Source organism: Ambystoma mexicanum, chromosome 1p (assembly GCF_040938575.1).
Source record: "Ambystoma mexicanum isolate Mex_15411 chromosome 1p, UKY_AmexF1_1, whole genome shotgun sequence".
Classification (NCBI taxonomy): Eukaryota; Metazoa; Chordata; class Amphibia; order Caudata; family Ambystomatidae; genus Ambystoma; species Ambystoma mexicanum.
In genome coordinates, this window is record NC_090921.1 from 144,113,550 (window position 1) to 144,133,591 (window position 20,042).

General features: G+C 47.0%; 1 protein-coding gene across 2 annotated transcripts in view; it reads left to right on the forward strand.

Annotated features, from left to right (window-relative positions):
• The window catches only part of LOC138567244 (zinc finger and BTB domain-containing protein 4-like), a 288,787-nt gene that overhangs the window by 27,448 nt on the left and 241,297 nt on the right, over positions 1 to 20,042 (forward strand). The gene's annotated exons all lie outside the window — the stretch shown is intronic.

A 20,042-nucleotide genomic window follows, 5' to 3' on the forward strand; every position in this document is an offset into this window, starting at 1 on the left:
AATCAGCCATGGTCGAGGCCGGATCGCTGACACCAGCCGCTGATGACCCAACCCCCTTGCTGGGCCAAAATTCTTTATTGGCTCTTTGCGGCAATTAACTATTGTTGCCGAGGTGCACCGCACGCATCATCTTCGCAGGACACCCACGACCGATCGTCAACGAGCACCACAAGGACAGAAGCTGCACCCTCTACAGCATTGTTCACCCCTTTTCTTCGTGGAATCTCTATGATCCGTGGCTCATGCCTTAAAGGGAGTTCACTCAAGAAGGATCCATCGTCAAACTCTGCTAAACCAGGTACATTGGGGTAGTAGAACATTTGTAGAAGGAAATAAGACTCTGCTAAGCAATATATGGACTGGGCTTGTCATATATCTTTATTTACGGGTTGCCCAGGTGGGGGGATCCTCACACAGAACTGTTCCTAGTGGTAGGGGCACAGTATTCTGCCAATTGCTTAACCTACTTGGTTTCCATCTCAAGTCTATTGTTGGTTCACATTATTAATTGATTTGTATCATTTGAAATATGTGTACAGCTGATGCATTTTAATGGAATCTAAGAAGTAATCGTGGTACCACCTATAGACTGTATACATTTACTATTTTAGAATTACCTGAGCACAAAGTGTGTTATTGTAAGTGTACATGATCAAAACCGTATTTATATAAATAACTGTGTTATCACTAACATAGTGTGTGGACATTCCTTCATGGGGGCTTGAGGACTACACTGTACTTAAGAACCATCCCGCATCACCTCCTGAGAGCTTAAGCCTTGATTGCTTGCCCCTAGCTACCGAATAGAGAATTTTGGCTGGGGTGCTATGAGCTTTTACTCTGCCATATAGAAGGCAGGAGTACAGAAAACCCCCCTCCAGTCTTTACACTAGTGGCAGCGGTGGGTTGCTTATGGTTTTAAGTATCAGTGTGTAACCTTGCCATGTACAAAATATCCACACTTTGTTAAACTGAGGTTTAGTGGTGTACTATATAATTACATTACAAACAATGGTGTCTATTGCATATGGTAAATTGACTAGGATGAGCAAAGAGGCTCTCCAGAGTGCTTGTGAAGCCAGGGAGTTAGACTTTGAAGACAAGTCTAGGGCTGGGCTGATAGCTGCCCTGGTGGACTACCATATTGATAGTGAAGCTCTTGAAGGGGGTATGCAACCACTGAGGACCCTGCCCCTTGGGTTGTTACTGAATCTGTTTCTGGGAGTGTCACCACTTCTGCTGTCTCTATTCCGAACCCCAGCAGTGTTTCTTCAGGGAGTCCCTTGGGACTTGAATTATAGGGGATGAAATTGGTCTTTGAATATAGAAAGTTGGAAACAGAAGCTGAACTTAAGAAGGAGGAGTTTGCACAGCAAGTGATACTCAAAAATAGGGATATTGAACTCAAAGTCCCCTGCCACCAACTTTATGAAAGATTTGGTTGGTGTGTATGTGGAGGGTTCTGATATCCTTCAGTGGATTGAAGCGTTTGAAATGGCTTGTGGAATCCATGATGGCGATTAAAGAGATTGGGCTAAGTATTTGTTAAGCAGAGTGCCTCAGACTGGTTATGAATGTATTCAGAAACTGAGTGTGGAAGAAAGGGGTCAGTATGAGTGCATAAAGTCTGCTTTAATTGCCATGTTTGGCATGACACCTACCCAATACCATAAAAGGTTCAGGGAATATAAGAAAAGAGAGAATGGGCCTCATTACAAGTTCGGCGGTAGCCTTGCCAGTAAGACCGCCAGCCTGCCGCCGAACTTGTGAATTTTTACCGGCGCATGGGAATGGGCAATTACTGGGTCATTACAACCCCGCCGGACCCGGTATTTGCCCATTCCCGGGCGCCAGTAAAAAATGCTCCTCATTCCCATCTGAGCCCCATATGGCTCTGCTCGCGGGTGCCGGTCCACCAGCCATGTCTGACCTGGCGAGCGAAAAGGCACCAGTGAGCAGAACTCGTAGTTTGGCGGTCCGGTAATTATGGTACCACCAAGGTGGTTGCCAGTGCTCTCCTGGGCCTTTCCACCAGAGTTGGATTCCCTATAGAGGTAGTCTCTGACAGAGGATCCAACTTCATGTCGAGTTATAGACTTACATGAAGATGATGTGGAAAGATTGTGGAGTAACCTACAAGTTCTCCACCTCCTACCATCCCCAGACCAATACTTGCTGGGTGCTTTGGAAGAGGCCGTAAGGAGGAAATGGGATCTCCCCCTGCCATGCCTGCTGTTCGCTTACAGAGAAGTACCTCAAGAGGTTGTTGGTGTCACGTTCCGACCTTGGAAATGCTGGCATAGATGGAGATTGGGGAGTATCATTCGCCCCGACCGACCGACTTCAGCGTTTTAGTCTATTCATAAAATGGCTGCTGTAGTTATAAATTATGTCACTTCCGGATACGCTTTGCCCTCGCTGCAGTACTATTGCTTTGTACTAGCGCTATGTTACATTTCTCCATTGCCTGATTCTATTCTTGTTTCTATCTTTACCTCCTTCCTCGTTTCTGTTTTATTGTGCCCCTTTTCTCAACTCTACCTTTTTGCTTCCGTGCTGCTCGCAGCACGGACGTTACTCATAGTCTTCTCTCTTTGTGTCTACGGAAGGTGGTATTATTCTTTTTGCTTCTTTTTTCTGACTCCAAGGTTACCCTTTTCATTTATTTTCTGTCTCTCTTACCTGTGATCCTTTTGGTCCTCCAGCTGTATCGGTTTATAGTCGTTTTTTTTCTTTTCGGTGTGTATCTGTCCTCGTAGCCGTTTCCCTATCGCTTACCTCCGCTTTTTCCTTTCTTGATTGTGGAGGTCACTCTCTCGGTGCTTAAATTTTGGTTGTTCCGGTTGTCCCTTTTCTATTTTTTACATCTTTGCGGGGTAATCTTCGATATTGGCTCTCTCTAGTTTCCTGCTGTTTTCTTTTTTGCTTACAGTCTGTCTATTCCGACTCTGTCTCTTCAGTGATCATTGTCGCTGGGTTCTCTGTGAACCACCTCATCTTCAAATAAATAACACAACACTATCTTGCCATACTCTATTGTCAGCCGCAGGTGGTATCTGTGTTGTGCAAAACAGAAAGTCTTACCTGGAGTGGACTTCTACCGTTGTACATTATTGGAACAAGACTTTCTGTTCTACAAAAAGGACATCTTTTCATCAAATCCCATGCCTCTCTGGCAAGCCCGAACTCTCATCTCAACCAGGGTTTTTTCTGCCAATTCAGGCTTTTTCCCTGGACATTTTTGGGAGCTTGCTCCTTGGGGTTCACCCTGATCCTGTTCCCCTTGCAGGTCACGGTGGCCTCCGAGGGAGTTTGCCCTTATTTACACGATAAAAAAGAAAGGAGATCCAAGGAAACCAAGAAAGCCCGAAAGAAGAAAGTATCTGAGGAATTAAAAGACTCTTTAGAAGGTTCAGGTGAGGAGAGGGAACGGGGAGGTACCACAGACTTTGACAGTTGGTTTTAGCCCCTTTGAGTTACTCTTTGGACATCCCGTGCGGGCACCCCTTGCCTTGATCAGAGAAGGTTTGTAAGCCGCCCGTCCTGTTCCTGCCAAGCAAGTGGGGGACTATGTGTTAGGCCTCAGACAGAGGATGACACAGATGATGGGCCAAGCGACAGCGAATCTTAAGGCCAGCCTGGAATTGAACAAATACTGGCATGACCTTACAGCATCACAAGTGGATTGGACTTCAGGACAGGAGATTCTTGTGATGGAGCCTACCAAATCGAGGGCCTTGGCTGATAAGTGGACTGGACCCTTCCGGATAATCTCCAAGTTGGGCGAAGTCAATTATCTGGTTGACATAGGAGACCCTGGGGTAGCCCCTCAGGTATTCCACGTCAACAGGCTCAAGCCTTTCCATAGGTGAGCAGAAGTCTCATGCCTCTTGCTAGCTTCAGAGCAAGAAGAGGATGAGAGTGAGCCCCTTCCTGATTTGCTGCATTGCAACCCTCAGGATGGCTCAGTGGAGGGAGTGCATCTCTCTCCATATCTGACACCAGAGCAGCAGAGGGCCTGCAGGCCTTTGCTTCGACCGTATGCTCCTCTGTTCTCACTGACACCAGGCCTCACCCCGTGGTGCAGGCACAAAATTGACACAGGTGACAGCGTACCTGTCAAAAGCAGATGCTACCAAATGCCGGACACGGTTAAGAACCACATCCAGGCTGAGGTCGCCAAGATGTTGGATTTGGGTCTTATTGAACCCTCAACCAGTCCAGTGGTCCTTGTCCCAAGGCAAGTTCCCAGGCAGGTACCAAAGATTGGCAGTTCTGCGTGGACTACAGAGGAGACAATGCCGTCACCAAAACTGACGCGCACCCATTGCCCATGGCTGATGAGCTTGTGGACACCATAGGTGCTGCCAAGTTTGTGAGCACCTTTGACCTTACATCAGGCTATTGGCAAATAGCTTGGATGGACCATGCCAAGGAAAAGACTGTAACACCTGAGGGACTCTACCAGTTTAGAGTCATGCCTTTTGGGTTGTAAAATGCACCTGCCACCTTCCAAACATTAGTCAACCATGCACTCAGTGGGCTGGAGGCCTTTTGTGTGGCCTACTTAGACGACATCGCTGTCTACAGTTCCACCTGGGAGAAGCATTTGACTCATTTGGATAAGGTGTTGCAGGCCTTGAAAAGGGCAAACCTCACTATCAAGGCCACCAAGTGCCAGATAGCTCAAGGGAAAGTCACGTATCTTGGTCATGAGGTGGCGGGGGTCGAATCCAACCTCTCCCCAGTAAGGTACAGGATGTACATGAATGGGAACCACCCACTACTCAAAACCAGGTGAGAGCTTTTGTGGGCCTCACTAGTACTGTAACTTCATAGCGTACTATGGAACCATAGTTGCCCCTCTAACAGCTCTGACTTCGCCCAAACAACCGAGGAAGGTTAATTGGACAGAAGACTGTCCGAGGGCCTTTGTTGGCTTGAAGAAAAGTCTGTGTAGGGCATCTGCCTTGTGTGCCCTTGATTGCAGCAAACCCTTTACTGTTCAGACTGATGCCTGCGACAACGGAATTGGAGCTGTCTTGTCCCAGTTAGATGACAAAGGGAGAGAACATCCTATCATATTCATCAGTAGACAGCTCAAGGGTAGAGAACATAGGTGGGCTACTGTTGAAAAGGAATGTTTTAGTATAGTCTGGAGCCTTAGGCGTTTTAGGCCCTACTTTACGGGGTCTACCTTCAAGGGCCAAACAGACCATAAGCCCTTAAAATGGATGGCTTATTCAGATGAAGGGTGAAAACCTGAAACAGCTCAGGTGGTCCATTAGCCTGCAGGGCTAGACTTCACCATTGAGCATAGGCCAGGGAAGAGCCATGATAATGTGGATGGCCTTTCCAGAAGGTATGAGGATGTCGATCTCGTGGGAGATTAGACCACCCTAACCTCAGTCTGGGGGGTGGGGAGGCGACTGTGATGCTGGAAATGCATTGGAGGAACAGGGCCTCCATGTCCTTGTCCTGTATGTAGTCCTTTTATCATGTTTGTTCTGTGTTATTTTCTGCACACACGTCCATGTGGGACTCTTGGCAGTGCAGCTCTTCCTCTTTGTGGTCATGGTGAACCGACCCTTGGGATACCCTTATGGCACCAATGGGTGGGGGTACAACCCTGTACCCCTAGTGTATGTTTTGGGCACCCAGAGAGCAGGGTATGGGCTGGTGGCAGCTCCATGTGAATTTGACAGGTTCTCTGAGTATCCTCCATTTTGGGATACCCAGGCCCTGCTGTCAGCTCCCACTGACCTGCCTTCCTCAAAGTCCCTTTTCTCCACCTCCTCCACCTCACCTGAAGTTCCAGAACCCGAACTGATGAACAATTGTGGTCTCCGGGCGTTGTAATCCTTCACCTTTTTTTTTTAGAAGAGAGTGTCTCTCCCAAAATGAAGCCACATTGGTGGAAGCCTTAGGAGACAGCTACCCTGGGGGCTTCCTTCCGGAAGGAGACAAAAGGGGGAAAAAGCCTTTTTAGGCACATAAAACCTCTGTGTTGAGGAATGGTCCGTAAGTGATTCCAGCTGCGACTCGTCTCGAGAATGAAGGGGAGATGGGCTCGTATGGCTGGGAGGCGAGCGGTCTCTATGGACGTGTGCAAAGCAACAAGACCAGAACGGAATATCCCGTGTGGACACAGCAGTTTACAAGGAGGACACGAAGAATCAGGGAAAGTAGATGAGTAGAAAATCGGGGAAAAAAGAGGAAGCGCTGCTGCCAGGGACAGAGCGGGAGAGAGAGGACACAAAACCCAGAGAGAGAAAGAGAGAGAACGGGGAGCCGCGGCAAAGCCGGACCGCCACAAGAAATCAAAAGGCATGCGAGCCAGAGCAACAGACTGCAAGGAGTCAGAAGGAAGAGCAAAGAAAGAGAAAGCTTGGTTCTTAGCAAGGAACAAGGGAAAACTTATTAGCGCTGTGCACCGAAAGGCAGATGGAAAGTAACCGCGTAGGTTGCAACGCAGCGAGCAGCACAGTGGGCGTGGCTTCAATACAGGTCCAGCGTGCGTAGAAACACTAGACTGCGGCTCGTGGCTGCAGTGTAACGCTGCAGGAAGACCAATGGCCCCCTAGACGCGTTCTGGGCCACAGGCGCCACAGCAAGAGGCGCATGACACCTGCCTTTGGAATCAGTTGATTCCTGATAGAAGATCAGATGGTCCCTGTGGCCTCTTGCTTTCTATTGCCTGTTACCTTGTTTTCCCAAAGTCCCGCTAAGCCCTGACTCTGTACCTTACCCTGACTGGCTGTTGGGTGGAAGTTCCATATATGGGACTGTGGCCAGAATGGCTGGAGCCTTCCCAATGATTGTATGTTGTGGGAATGCCCTTCGGGTGGGACGTGGGTGAATGGAGTGTGTGACAAATATGCATTTCATGTTATGGGTGTCTAATTTCTGGTATGTAACACAAAAACTGAGACAGCCCTGCCCAAAACTAGTATGGATGCAGTGTGGAGTGCTGAATGGCTGGGTGCTTGTCCCAATCCACATTCCGTGTTGTGAGTGTCTGAATGGAGAAGAATGACCTGAATGCACTGTGAGCCTTATTGGCTGCCTGCCTACCTGAATGCCCTTCTGAATGATTGGTTGCCTGAGTGTGACCCAGCAGAGTGAATGAGAGACCAAACAGTATTTCTGGAGACCTCTCACTGATGGAAATCGTTCAGAAGCTGAAGTCGAAACTTGATGCTTACCTTGAAGCCCAGCTAGAAGAAGAAGGTTTTGTTGCTGGTTTCCTTCGCCGCAATCCGAAAGCTGTCGTGTCTCCATGAACTGATCCAAGCGAGGACCTGGCTAGGAGACCTCTTCCCGAGCTATGAGGGAACATTGTGCACAAGCTAACCTTCACCAATGCTCCCTGGAAGTCAGTCATCGAAAGGCAGCCGACCGGAGATGGAGACCACTGAGGAATCTCAAGCAAAGCGCCTGGACTTTGAAGTCCATCGCCGTCGACGGCAAACTTCGCCGACCGGAGCCACATGGCTCCATTGCCTAAGACACTTTGAATCAAGAAATCAGGTGCTCATCACCGTCTACTGCTTTGTCCCACTGGAGAAAATTAAGGTTGCCGACGGACCGAGGAGAATCCACCAGTGGGGTTGCCGCCACCCGAAGTCCTCAAAGACCGCGTGAAGATCAGAAAGCCAGCCGTGGTAGAGTCCCGATCGCCGACGGTAAGCGCCGACGATCTGACACCCGAGCTGGGCCAAAGTTCTTCATTGACTCTTTGCAGCAACGAACTATCGTCGTTGAGGTGCACCGCATGCCTCATCTTTGGAGGATGCCCATGACCGATCATTGACGAGCACCACAAGGACCGAAGCTGCAACCTCTACAACGTTGTTCACCTCTTTTCTTCATTGAATCTCGAAGATCCGTGGCTTCTGCCTGAAAGGGAGTTCACTCAAAAAGGATCCGAATACGACCCTTCGTAGAACTCTGCTAAACCAGGTACATTGGGGTAGTAGAACATTTGTAGAAGGATATATGACTCTGCTAAGCAATAGATGGACTGGGCTTGTCAGTATATTTTTATTCACAGGTTGCCCAGGTGGGTGGATCCTTACACAGAACTGTGCCTAGTCGCAGGGGCCCAATAGTCTGCCAATTGCTTAACCAACTTGGTTTCCTCGTCAAGGCTATTGTTGGTTCACATTATTAATTGATTGATATGTCATTTGAAACTGTCTACAGTTGATGCATCTTGATGGAATCTAAGAAGTAATCGTGGTACCACCTACAGACTGTATATATTTACCATTTTGGAATTGCCTGAGCACAAAGTGTGTTATTGAATGCGTACATAATCAAAACCTTCTTTATATAAAGAACTGTGTTATCACTAACATAGTCTGTGGACATTCCTTTGTGGGGGCTAGGGGACTACACTGTACTTAAGAACCAGCCGCATCACCTTCCGAGAGCTTAAGCCTTGATTGCTCGCCCATAGCTACCGAATAGAGAATCTTGGCTGGGGTGCTCTGTGCTTATACTTTGCCATATAGAGAGCAGGGGTAGAGAAAACCCCCCTGCAGTCTTTACAAACACCATACCCTCCCAAGTTTCTCTGAGCAGATATCCACTTTTGAACATGAAATGACATTTCTTACGGGGGGGAAAAAATTGACTGCTGTTCTGAGTAAGATGCAGCTGCAAAAGAAGATAAATAATGACGGATACAGTTGCTGGGACCATAGTAATTTTAAGCAAAGTGTATATGCAGCGCATCGTACCCTCAAGGTGTTTTTTGTAGAGGTCAGCAAAAGTGCAGGAGGCTACTCTGGTTTCTTTTGTTGGACAAGAATCTATGCAATGTTCAATAGAAGCAGGTACATGAATGCATCCCACAAGATGTCCCATCATAAACACACATAGTGGTGGATTTGATAGGGACTTTAAAAACTAATCATGATCCTCGTGATCACGTACTGTGCTACACACTACCCCTTCCATGACAGATGTCAACAATATCATAGTTGGGCGCACTCATTCCTTTTATGTCTCAGATGGAAGGTTGCAAGGCAAATCACACAGGTCAAGCAAGGCGCATACATTTTTTAAGCATCCAGAGGAGATGCATCAAGTAAGGCAGGGTTTACTTAAACAATAAGCTCCGAGCAGGGAGGGGCATTACCACTTCTTGTAATGCCCCGAGGCATATAGTTACAGGCCCCTGCTCGGGGCTTATTGCTATTAGTACTGCGGACCATAAGACCAGGGTACTAATAGCATTTTTTTCTGTTGCGAAACGCTCTGGTGTTTCGCAACAGAAAATAAGGAGAAAATGGGCAGCGGAGAAGTGAAAACATAGTCCATTTCCCTTTCCATGGCGGCCATTGAAAACAATACAAAAATGTAAACAAACCAAATGGCCCAATGGAAAGGGAGTAGGCACTTTACGTAGTCCCTTCTCCCTTTCCATGGTGGCCATCCAAAAAAAAGGAAAAAAGGAACAAAAAGAATAGCAGCCGTGAAAAGGAGAGAAGGGACTACATGTAGACCCTTCTCTCCTTTAGCAGATATGTGTGAGGGGGAGGGAGGGAAGGAAGGGGAGAGGGGATAGAAGCACTTACCTCATTTCCCGGCGAGAGGCGATGGCGGCCGCCAGCCCTGAGTAGGCTCAGGGCAGCGGGATTACCGTCTGGTAACGGCCATGTTCTGAGCCTCCCTGCTGGCTGGGAGGTGCACCCCCGCTCACTCGCTTGTTAATAATAAATGGTAAATCCTGTGTTCCATGCAGACCACTCAACCATGCTGCCATTGTTTTAACTTGTACTGTCCCACACAATTTCCCAGCGCTCACCACATGCACACTCCTCTAGCCACTGTATCGTAGGTCCTTGTTATACCCTACTTCCTGGCCCACACTTAACCTGTTATTCTCATCCCTTTGTCCTTTATCACCGCGGGTATAGAAAAGAGACTCTGTTTCTATGCCTATGGTGGCCATTGTTGTAAAGTGGGTTTCTCTGTATGAACACATCAGTACATATAGTGCTGGATTCCATAATTGAAAAGTACAGTGCTTTATTTACACAGTTACTGGTTCCATTGACTCTTGTATGTTGTTAGCAGGGGTACACCCACCGGCCATCCTCAGGCAAGCTAGCTCAGGTCTCAACTGACACTGAGAACACAAACATGTAATGATTCATCCAACATTCCTGAACTCTGAGCTCATTCTATCAACCATAAGGAATCACCAGCAGGGATCTGCTTAGGGACATATAATACATTGTCACAAAGACAAGACACAACACACCTCCTTCCCTTTATATGAGAAATGCAACACACCTCCTTCCCTTTATATAATCCAACACAAAACAACACACCTCCGTTACCATGTACAGCACATAGCCTTGAATGGGGAATCATACCCAAATAAAGAATGAAAACATTTCAAAGCCCAAAATACCAAATTTCTATAGCCCCGTTTTACCCTGTATATAATAATATATATTTTTCATATAGCCATGACCTAGGACATATCTACATACATTACTATTATTACCCAATCAAAATTTGCACTCATTTACCGACATCGAAAGGATGAAAGGCTGAGTTGGTCTGGCCCGGTTTCGAACCTGCAACCTGCAAAGCAAACACAGGTTACAGCAACAATCGTTAACCTGCGGGGGCGGTGGGCTAAGTTAATAACAAGAGTATTGAGGAGGCTGCAGCATGTCTTCCCTGGCATACAAAAAAAATAAATCTGTATTTTGGGATTCTAAATTATATTTTCAAAATAATCACATAGATCCTTCAACAAACAAAACATGCGCTTAAACAGAACTAAAAGCACTGTGACCTCTGCTAATGAATCAACTAATGCTCAAATTTGAAAAATGCTCCATGACTTACCCACCAGGGATGCTTTGATGTGCAGACACTCCTCAGCAGCCAAGACTCCCTAATGTATTCCCTTCTTGCAGTAATTTAAAAATCTGATGCAGCACAGTAATCCCTGTTGAACTCCCTCAGTATATTGACATACGCCAATCTGTGTGTATTACTCCAAGTAGGGAGTAATGGGGGAGTGCCAGTATGCCATACCAAAAGCTCTTGGCTCCCTACTTTCTCATATGAAGGAAAGAAGGTTTGTTGTGTCTTGTCACAAAGACAGGACACAACACACCACCTTCCCTTTATATGAAAAATACAACAGCCATCTTGTAGTCCTTTTTAAGGGAATTTCTGCATGGGCGTTCTGCACAAACCCAAATTCCATTTTTCACAAAGACAGGACACGGCACACCTTCCTCCCTTTATATGAAAAATACAACAGCCATCTTGTTGTAGTCTTATTTAAGGGAATTTCAGCATGGGCGATCTGCACAAAACAAAATTCCATTTTAAAAAGCCATTAGTACCCTGGCTCTCATGCCCAGCGTGCTAATCGCTTTGTGTGTATACAAATACACACACACACACACCTCGCAGGGGGCTTTGTCAGCTTGTAACGGCCCAGGGCCCCCAATAAGGCCTTGGTTTCACTCTGGCCTCCAACCTACCAGCCGATAAAGGTATATTCCACTAATTATGAAACATGTACATATTTCTTCACTTGTTCCTCTCTGTAGAGCTTATTGCTCCTTGTGTTTTTAATAGCATTTCCTTCTTAAAGTGCCTAAACCTCCCTCCGCCAAGTCTCGCTTACATTCCTTCTCACAGACACCTGAGCCAGTTACACATACCGCTTAGATCTGTTTTATTCTTCTTCTTTCCGTTCACAGTTTAGGTAGCGGTTTTTAAAAATGGTGTACCTTGATGCTTGTTAATCTGCTTAGAGTCGCATGCTGTGCATATAGTCCGACGTCTAGTGGTAATCGCAGAGTATTTTATCTTTTTTTCAAAGTTCGAAAAGGGACGTCGACGCTATCCCTAACATGACGTGTAATGTGCCCCAGATTGTTATTATCTGCCTTTCTAGTTGGTCGCTTAATGCAGAGCTTATCTTCGAGTTTATGTTGCTAGATTCTGCATATGTAGCGCACTCATCGCCAGACTTCCTCGATGGCTGTTGGACGAAATGTTCGGCGATCCTTTCGACGGCTGATCCAGTTTTGCAGATTCTACATCTCCAGTGACGCAACTGCTGTTTTCTCAGCCTTGGCTTCTGGCCCAGCCTTACTGTAGGGAGAGTGGGGACATGGTTTCTACTGATTATTCTCTTTGAGAATGACTTTTCCATACCCTTCCTCCTCTTCCTCTATCTCTCTGTCTGCCTTTTCCCTCCATTACGGAGTGCACTCCCTTTAAATGTTGCCGTCTTTTAACAGCAAATTCCTGTGGAAGGACACCCACAGGGTGTGTAATCTGTGTCTCCCTCGTGACCACGATGAACGATGTTGCATGACCTAAGAGCTCTTCCAGCCTAAGACCCTTAAGGACTAGCGCACCAAGCGGTGGGCGGCCTACGCCATACAGTCTGAGAGTCACTCTCCCACCGGCGCTTCGGACAAGGAGTCTATTAGCAGCCACGGCTCTGATTCAAATCCCGTAGATGCAACTGTGGAGTCTACTGATCCCCATGTGCCCCGGCTCCTATAAGCATGCTGTCAGCAGTGCGATGGGGACTTAACACCCTGGCGACAACAGCACACATCATTCCCATAAGGCTAAGCACACAACCCCTCGGCCTTCACCAACGGATACGTCGAAGAAGACATCAGCGCCCATAGGCCCGTCAAAGGTTTCGGCGGGGCCTACTAAACCTTCGGTTCAGGACCCACTTTGCCTCCACCATCATGACAGACGCAAGGCCCTAAGGCTTTGGCCTTACCTGGCGCCATCCCATAATCCTCGGCGCATGTGGCAGTAGTGTCGAAAGATGCGCCAAAACGCCTTCCCTTGTAAAAACAGTTAACTAGAAGAGAAGCTTTCCGAGTTCTCTTCACATTTCTCTGCCCCCAAGAATACCTCGCCTTTACCAGAGGGATATTCTCCTTCCTCTCCATCTCTGTCACAGGCCCTTCAACAAGACCCTGTTTTGTCTAATCCTCCCTTCCCTCCAGTTGATGAATCCTCTTTCTTTACATGAACAAGGAAACCTTTTGAGGCCTGAATGGAGAACATGTCAATTAATTACATTTTCAGACATACTTGATGAGGTTCTTAAGAGGCCAGAGCCTATGGATGACTGCCCTAGGCGCTTGAAGTCCCCCAGGCATCACTCTACTGGGGCTCACATTTCCTTTCCACCCAGGCAAGGACATCACTCTCCTGAAACTCACCTTCATCCTCCTAAAGACATCTTCCAGGATGATCAATATGACCGTGATGAAAGTATGTATTATGTCCCAGATAAGGTCTCTCAGGACCCGGTCTGTCAAGACCCTGATACTTGGACTCCCGCTGATGACCAGGACACCTGGCCCACTACACGTCCACATGAAGCTGAACAGGTTAATATTTTTCTGGATGCTTCTCCCGTTTCTTAACCCCAGGAGGCTTCACCAGTTGATGGCGAAATGTTGTTGAACACCTTCTACAGTGGTGGTCCAAGCAGAACCTCCTGTGGGGGAAATCCTTCACCACCCCTGCTCTAGAAGCCACTCTCACCATGGACGCATCCCTCTCAGGATGGGGAGCTCACCTCCTTGAACAGACAGCACACGGCATGTGGTCTCAATCAGTAGCAGCCAATCATATCAATCTGAAAGCCTTTCAAACACAACCTCAGGGGAAGACCGTTCTAGTCGTTACAGACAGTACCAAGGCCATGTATTGCCTGAACAAACAGGGGGGCACTCACTCTCCAGGACTGTCCAAACTGTCACAGAACATTTGAAAATGGGCACTCAAACACAACATGTTCTTACTTTTAGAACATGTTCCAGGGGAACACAATCTTCTGACAGACGTAATCAGCAGAGACTTGCACCTATCGGTAGAGCATGAGTGGCGATTGCAAGAACACATTCTACACAACATCTTTGCAGAACAGGGTCATCCAGATATAAGGCCTCATTACGAGTGCTACCAGCGGATTGCTTCTGGACTCGTAACACTTTTCCAGCAGCTTACTTCCTGGTACCACCGGGACATTACAAGTCCCGGCGGATTGGGAAGTCAGGCGCCGGAAAATGTAACTCCCCATTCCTGTGGAGTCCCATAATACTCCATGGGAGTGGGAAGACGTAAGCGCAAGCACCGTTGCTAATGGTGCCAATGCTTCTGTGAAAACTCTGCGGGCATGTGCCGTTACGCTCGGCATGTCAGACTTGCTGGGCGCAACGCTCCCTCTCGCAGTCTTGTAGTGTGGCGGTCCAGAAATGGGTTACGGTACGACCGGCACCCATTATTCAGGACCGCCACACTTGTAATGAGGCCCATAGACTTGTTCGCAACTCTGGAGACTGCGAAATACCCAGATTATGCCTCAAGGTACCTGCAGAGAAAGTCCATAGGGCATGGCCTCTGGATAACATGGTCAGGGAGATTTGCCTACAATTGACCCCAGTTCCCCTACTCAACAGGATAGTTCACAAGATGCACCAAAAGTAAGTCACTCAGCACCTGGTAGCACCAATGTGGGCTCGAAAGCCATGGTTCTCTCATCTCATGAGAATGCCAGTCTCCCCACGCAGGAAACTGCCTTGCCCATACAACATGCTTTCGCAAGAGCAAGGCAAGACACTACACCCATGCCCTCAAACGCTCAATTTAGAAGCTTGGCTCCTGAAGTAATAGAGTTTGAGCACCTCCAACTACCCCAGAAATGTATGGACATACTTAGAGAGGCACGGAAACCACCAGTAGATACCCATTTGGGATGGCACAAAGACACTTCTTACACCCTGAGGTGACTTAAATAACTAGGAGACGGTGGACATTGATATATCACGGGTACATTTAGAGCAATACTAAATTTAGTGTCAAAAGGAAAAGGTTAGGGAATAAAACAATGGTTAACAAATACTCTTAAGCAGGTAAGCACTTTTGAACCCCCCAATGCAATGTAGACTAACCCTTTCCCAGCTATAAAAGTAAAGAATGTATGACGTTTTGGAGAGATAGTTAAAACACAAAGTCAGAGGTTAGAAGAGTCTTCAGGGAGCCAGGACAGCCAATGTCAATTGAGCAAAGTCTAGGGGAGCTGGAGTTTTTCTTGAAGGTAAGTAAAAAGTCTTGCACAATATTATAGAGATCTTTTGTCACGATTCGCTCCCTTAGCTCCAGTTCCCACCACTTGGGGGCATGATTTGGGGTTGTTCCCTACTGGACTTTCCTTCCGAACCTTATGCTGCCATGCTGTGATGAAGTGGGAGCGCTAAATCCTTATTTTCCAAGCTACTTCCCTTCCAGATCCATTCCAGGTTTTTGGCAGCCAGCATGCTGCTTTAATCAAATGCCTATGCTTCCCAGAATGCCTGGCCCACTGCTTCATCTCCAGCCTTGCAGGACAAGGTTGGGTGGATGATAGGCAACACTTGTGGCTGCAGGTGCAGCAAGCAGCACACCTGAGGCATTTGCTCGTTAAGCAGCTTTAAAGCCTCAGTTTGCTTCAGTCCAGCGCTGGCCATTGATGCAGTGTTCCTGTTTGTGACTAGTCCCTTGTTCCTTGTTCCTGGTTATTAGCTTTGTGCCTAGTTCCTAGTTTCTATTTCTTGTTCCATATCCCTGGATTTCGGTTTTAATGTGCTTAATTGATTTCAGCTTCCTAGATTCCCTTGCTGTCTTCCTCTGTTTGCAGGCATCATTTGTCAGTGCTTTCCTTTTTGGTGCAGCCTAGTTTGCCTGTGTTCTATATTTCTTTGACTTTGCCCTTTGTTGCTGTAAACCTTGATGCTTTAGTCTTCCTTCTTTATTGATTTAGCTTCCTGCCTTTTTCCTTGGATGGATGGGGGAGGTTTGCCTTTGTAATTACATTTTCTCTGATCCTGTTCCTTTACTTTCTCTTGGAATCCATTCCAGGTTTTCCCTTGCACTTCTGCATTTATTTCCCATTGATTATTAGGTGTGGTGTGGTGTGCTGTTGTAGCTAGCTCCTGTGTGAATGCCTATGTTTTCCTCACTGTTCTGTAATCACTATTCCTACTTGCCCCTTGTTTTGAGTCTTATGTATTTAGTTATCCTCACATTGCTGTTATAGCCTTTCTGGGTCCCTGTTTGATCAACAGGGTTCGTGGGCTTGCTGACATTCAAGTGGTATTTCCCGTCCTTGTGAGTACTGTTTTTAAGTTACCTTATTCAATACCATCAAGAGTGTTAGCTCACAGTTCCTGTCGTTGCTTGCCCTGTATGTGGGCTTAGCGCTGCCAGTACCTGTAACAGCAATTGTGGGTAAGGAGCTTGCCGACTTTCCTTGTAATCATAAGGATCTTCTAAGTGCTTAACCCACATCCCTTTTCATATATTTGTATTGTTGTCACACTCTATTTGCATTCCACTTTAGTATACCTGTGTCTCGGTTCCTGTGTGCATGTTGTTTGACTCAAAGCTATTCACTGTGCGATCTTGTGCACATTTGCCTTACCATATTCACTGCCTTTGTACTCACCTGACATCTTTGTAGAAAATGAAATCTCTGTTGGGCCACAAGCTGGGAGTCTTGTGATGGGCAAAGCTGCAAGCAACTCTGCAAAAGGCAGCCAAAGCAAGTCTCAACTGAGAGCTAGCAAGGCTGCGCCCTTAGTTCACAGAAGCTTAGGTCTGAAGAAATTGGTTCCAGCGGGCTTATGTTCCTGTTGTAGGTCCTGCAGATCCTGTTGTTCCTGGGCCTCAGTAGCGGGGACAAGAGGGAGGACGTCTGGGGACTCCTGCACTATGGATCGAAGGTCGGCAGCAGCAATGGGAACATTTCAGATCAGCAGCACTTCGTGGTTTCAGCTTCTCTTGAATAGCACCACTGTGGTTCTCGGATACCTTATGGGCTTTCCTCGCATCTGGGGTCCAGCACTCCGTTGACGTGGCTCAGGCCTGGTTAGTCCTGTTTCGAGGGAATCCGGAGGATCTTCCTAGAGCTTGTGTCCGACTTAAAGACGATGCACTCGATCTGGTGTTCCTCTCCCTGGCAATCGGTCCCTACAGCAGCAATGGAAGTACAGCCAGCTACGAGAGGATTTGCAGATGAGTTTGTCTTGGGATCGATTGGTCCCACCAACCCAACGGAAGAAGTTGTACTTTCAGGGCTTCTTTAGTCGAGGCCAATTCGGAGCTTCAGCACTGCAGCAGGGCTTCACCGGGCAACCCAACGGTCCACGAGTTGCAGCAAGCATCTCTTCCAAGTTCTTCTTTGGATTCCTTCATCCAGTGGTCGACTCTGCCTTCTGTCCAAAAGACCATGCCTTTTATGCAGGTTTCTCCCATTCATTCGCAGCCTAGCTGTCGCTCACACAGCAGGGTGGCTGTCTTTCAATGACAGCCAGCCAGCCAATCAGCCTTGGGTGCATTCCTGTAACCAAGGAGACTAAGCACAGGGAGTTTCAGGCACCTCCCTCACTTCCTGCCCTGTCAGACACGCTGGAGCCAGAGGCAAGCTTCACTGGTGAATCCCGCCAAAGACAAAACAAACAAAGGGACCAAATCTGATTGGGTGCGCAGAGTTAATCTCAAGAAGGACCTTTCCAACACGAAATGGCGAAAAAAGAAGACCCGGGCCATTTTGACAAAATGGGCACCCATGGGTGCTGTCTTGCAGCTGCAATTGCAGCCCGCAGTAGAAACACTCAATGGTAGTAAAAAGTAACCACTGATACCAGCCATTAATAGTAGAAAGGGTAACATAAAAATGTTGCATGAGAAACTAGACAAAGAGGATACTAAGTAACCCCTCCAGAACCCTATTGTAAGATAGATAGTGTGTGTTGGGTCTACAAAGTTACAAATGTAATTAATGTCAATTGCACTTCACTGCTCTTGGAAACAGTAGTTTAACTAAGAGAAGGTATTTAAACCTTTTGGAAATCTGAAAGACTTCCCTGAGCCACTGCACTGAAGGTGCTGTGTGTCATAATGTAAAAAGATGATGCCTACGGAGTTTGTCAGACTCCAAAAGCAAAAGAAACAGTGTTCAAATTACAGAAAAATACATGATAGAGTGAAAAAAAGGTCTCACTTTCTCCAGGATAAAAATTCAAAGTCCTAAAGTCCAGCAAAAGAGCTGGGGGTCTCTAAGGTGGGAGGAATTAAACACTAAAATTAAAATCCTCCCTAACACTCGTCCCCCCTAGACTAAGGGACAAGATGATTTAATCCTCACCAGCAACCTTTTGTAACCCTTGCTATGGCACTTTTTCCAGGTGTTTTCATTTGTAAGCTTTATGACCTACAAATACTGTGGGGTACATCTTTCTTATTTAATGTATGAGGTATCTGAGTTAACAGTCCCTCAGAAGTTGTGACAACCTCTGAACCTGTAATAGGCTTTTTCAATGGGTTCTTTAAAAAACTCCCTAAGACCTAGAGGGGCCTCCAGGGAGCCTCACCACCTCTCCCACAAGAGCATGTTGGGTCTCAGGTGTCTTGGAGGGGTTGTGGTCAAGCAAGGTATATGCTCCACTTCCTCTTATATCTGGTTTTACCTGGCCTAGAGGTGTGGAGTCTTCAGCAAAAGATCCAGCAGTCTGAAGGTGTTTTAGCCTTAGACTTGTCTTTCCTGGTTTTCCACCAGTTTTGAGAATTACCAGTTCTCACAGGTCTAGATAGGGGTCCAATTTGTCTATCCACCTCTTCTTCAGAAGCAGTGTGGGTCAAAGACTTTACAATTAGAGTGGCAATGATGGAGCACGGTTCGGGCTCCCCTTTCCCTAATAGTCTAGCCTTGGATTTGCCTTGGTTAAAGGTTTACTTACTAACACAAGGACTTACAGTAGGGTTCTCTGTAGAGGGTCCCACAGGCTCAGAGGGATCTCTTAAGGTGACCTCTCTAGCCAATTTGGTTTGGTTCTGTTTCTTCCTACTGGGAGGCCTGAGGGTACTGGACACTACTCCTGGAGTTTTTAAGTCATTCCCCAACAGGACTCTCCCAGGAACCTCATTCTGAATACTGACAAGGATCTTCAATGTCATATTGTTACACTGAATGAGAGCAGTGTCTCTCATGGCAGGAGTTTACTGGCCATTCACAAGAACACTGTCCATATAAATACTCTTTGGTGTTATATGAAATGGAGCTATACACATCCGTATTCAGATTTTTACACAGACCTAGAGACACTTACGATGTACTGGCATGAACACCAAAGGGGTCTTCCGCCAGTAGGTGAACGCAGTAGGTGCACGTGGGTACTAGCCATTTGTACTTCACCCACCGGTATGAAAGCTAAGGAGGCAGTGCTGATCCGGGAATGTTTACCCTTGCGCCTGGGATCTCCGTTCCTATGGTCTACAGACCCACAGGCATAGCATTTACCAAATGCTCTCTGGAATAGGGGTTTCCGCTGACCTACCTCTCGTTGGACACCAGAGGGTACACTAGACTGACTAGGTTTCCCATGGGATCTTCCCTTATATGGTTTGGGGGCCTCTTCTGGGTGGTTGGAATTAGAAATATCTTTATTCTCACCTTTGTGTTGAAAAAAAAAATTCGACCATTTGACCTGTCGACCTTTTGTTGTCGACCATTTGTCCTGTCGACCATTTAGATTCGACCAAATGACCTAGAACCTTTCCCTGCTCCTTCTTGTGTGGTGGCCCCAGAATCCTTATGAGTGGCCCTGTTGGCTACCCATGAGTCAGCTGCTCTTGCTAACTTTTTGGGATCATTCTCATTTGAGTCAGCCATGTGCTGACACAGCTCAGGAGAGCAGGCATCAAAAATAGACAAAAACACATTTCTCATTCCTTCAAAGGTGTTCACTTTGTAACCCTTAACCCAGCCATCTATGTTTTTCAAACATTCACACACCTAGGTAGCCATCAGTCTTTTTGAGGGTCCTAAACCTCTTAAAGTACTGTGAAGGATTTTTCCAAAATCTGGCTATCAAGCCCAGCTTGACCTTCTCATACTCCTGTCTTTCAAGTTCACTCACCTCCATTACAGCATCAGTTGCAACCTGGGGAAGCCTAGACAAAAGCCATCTGATTCC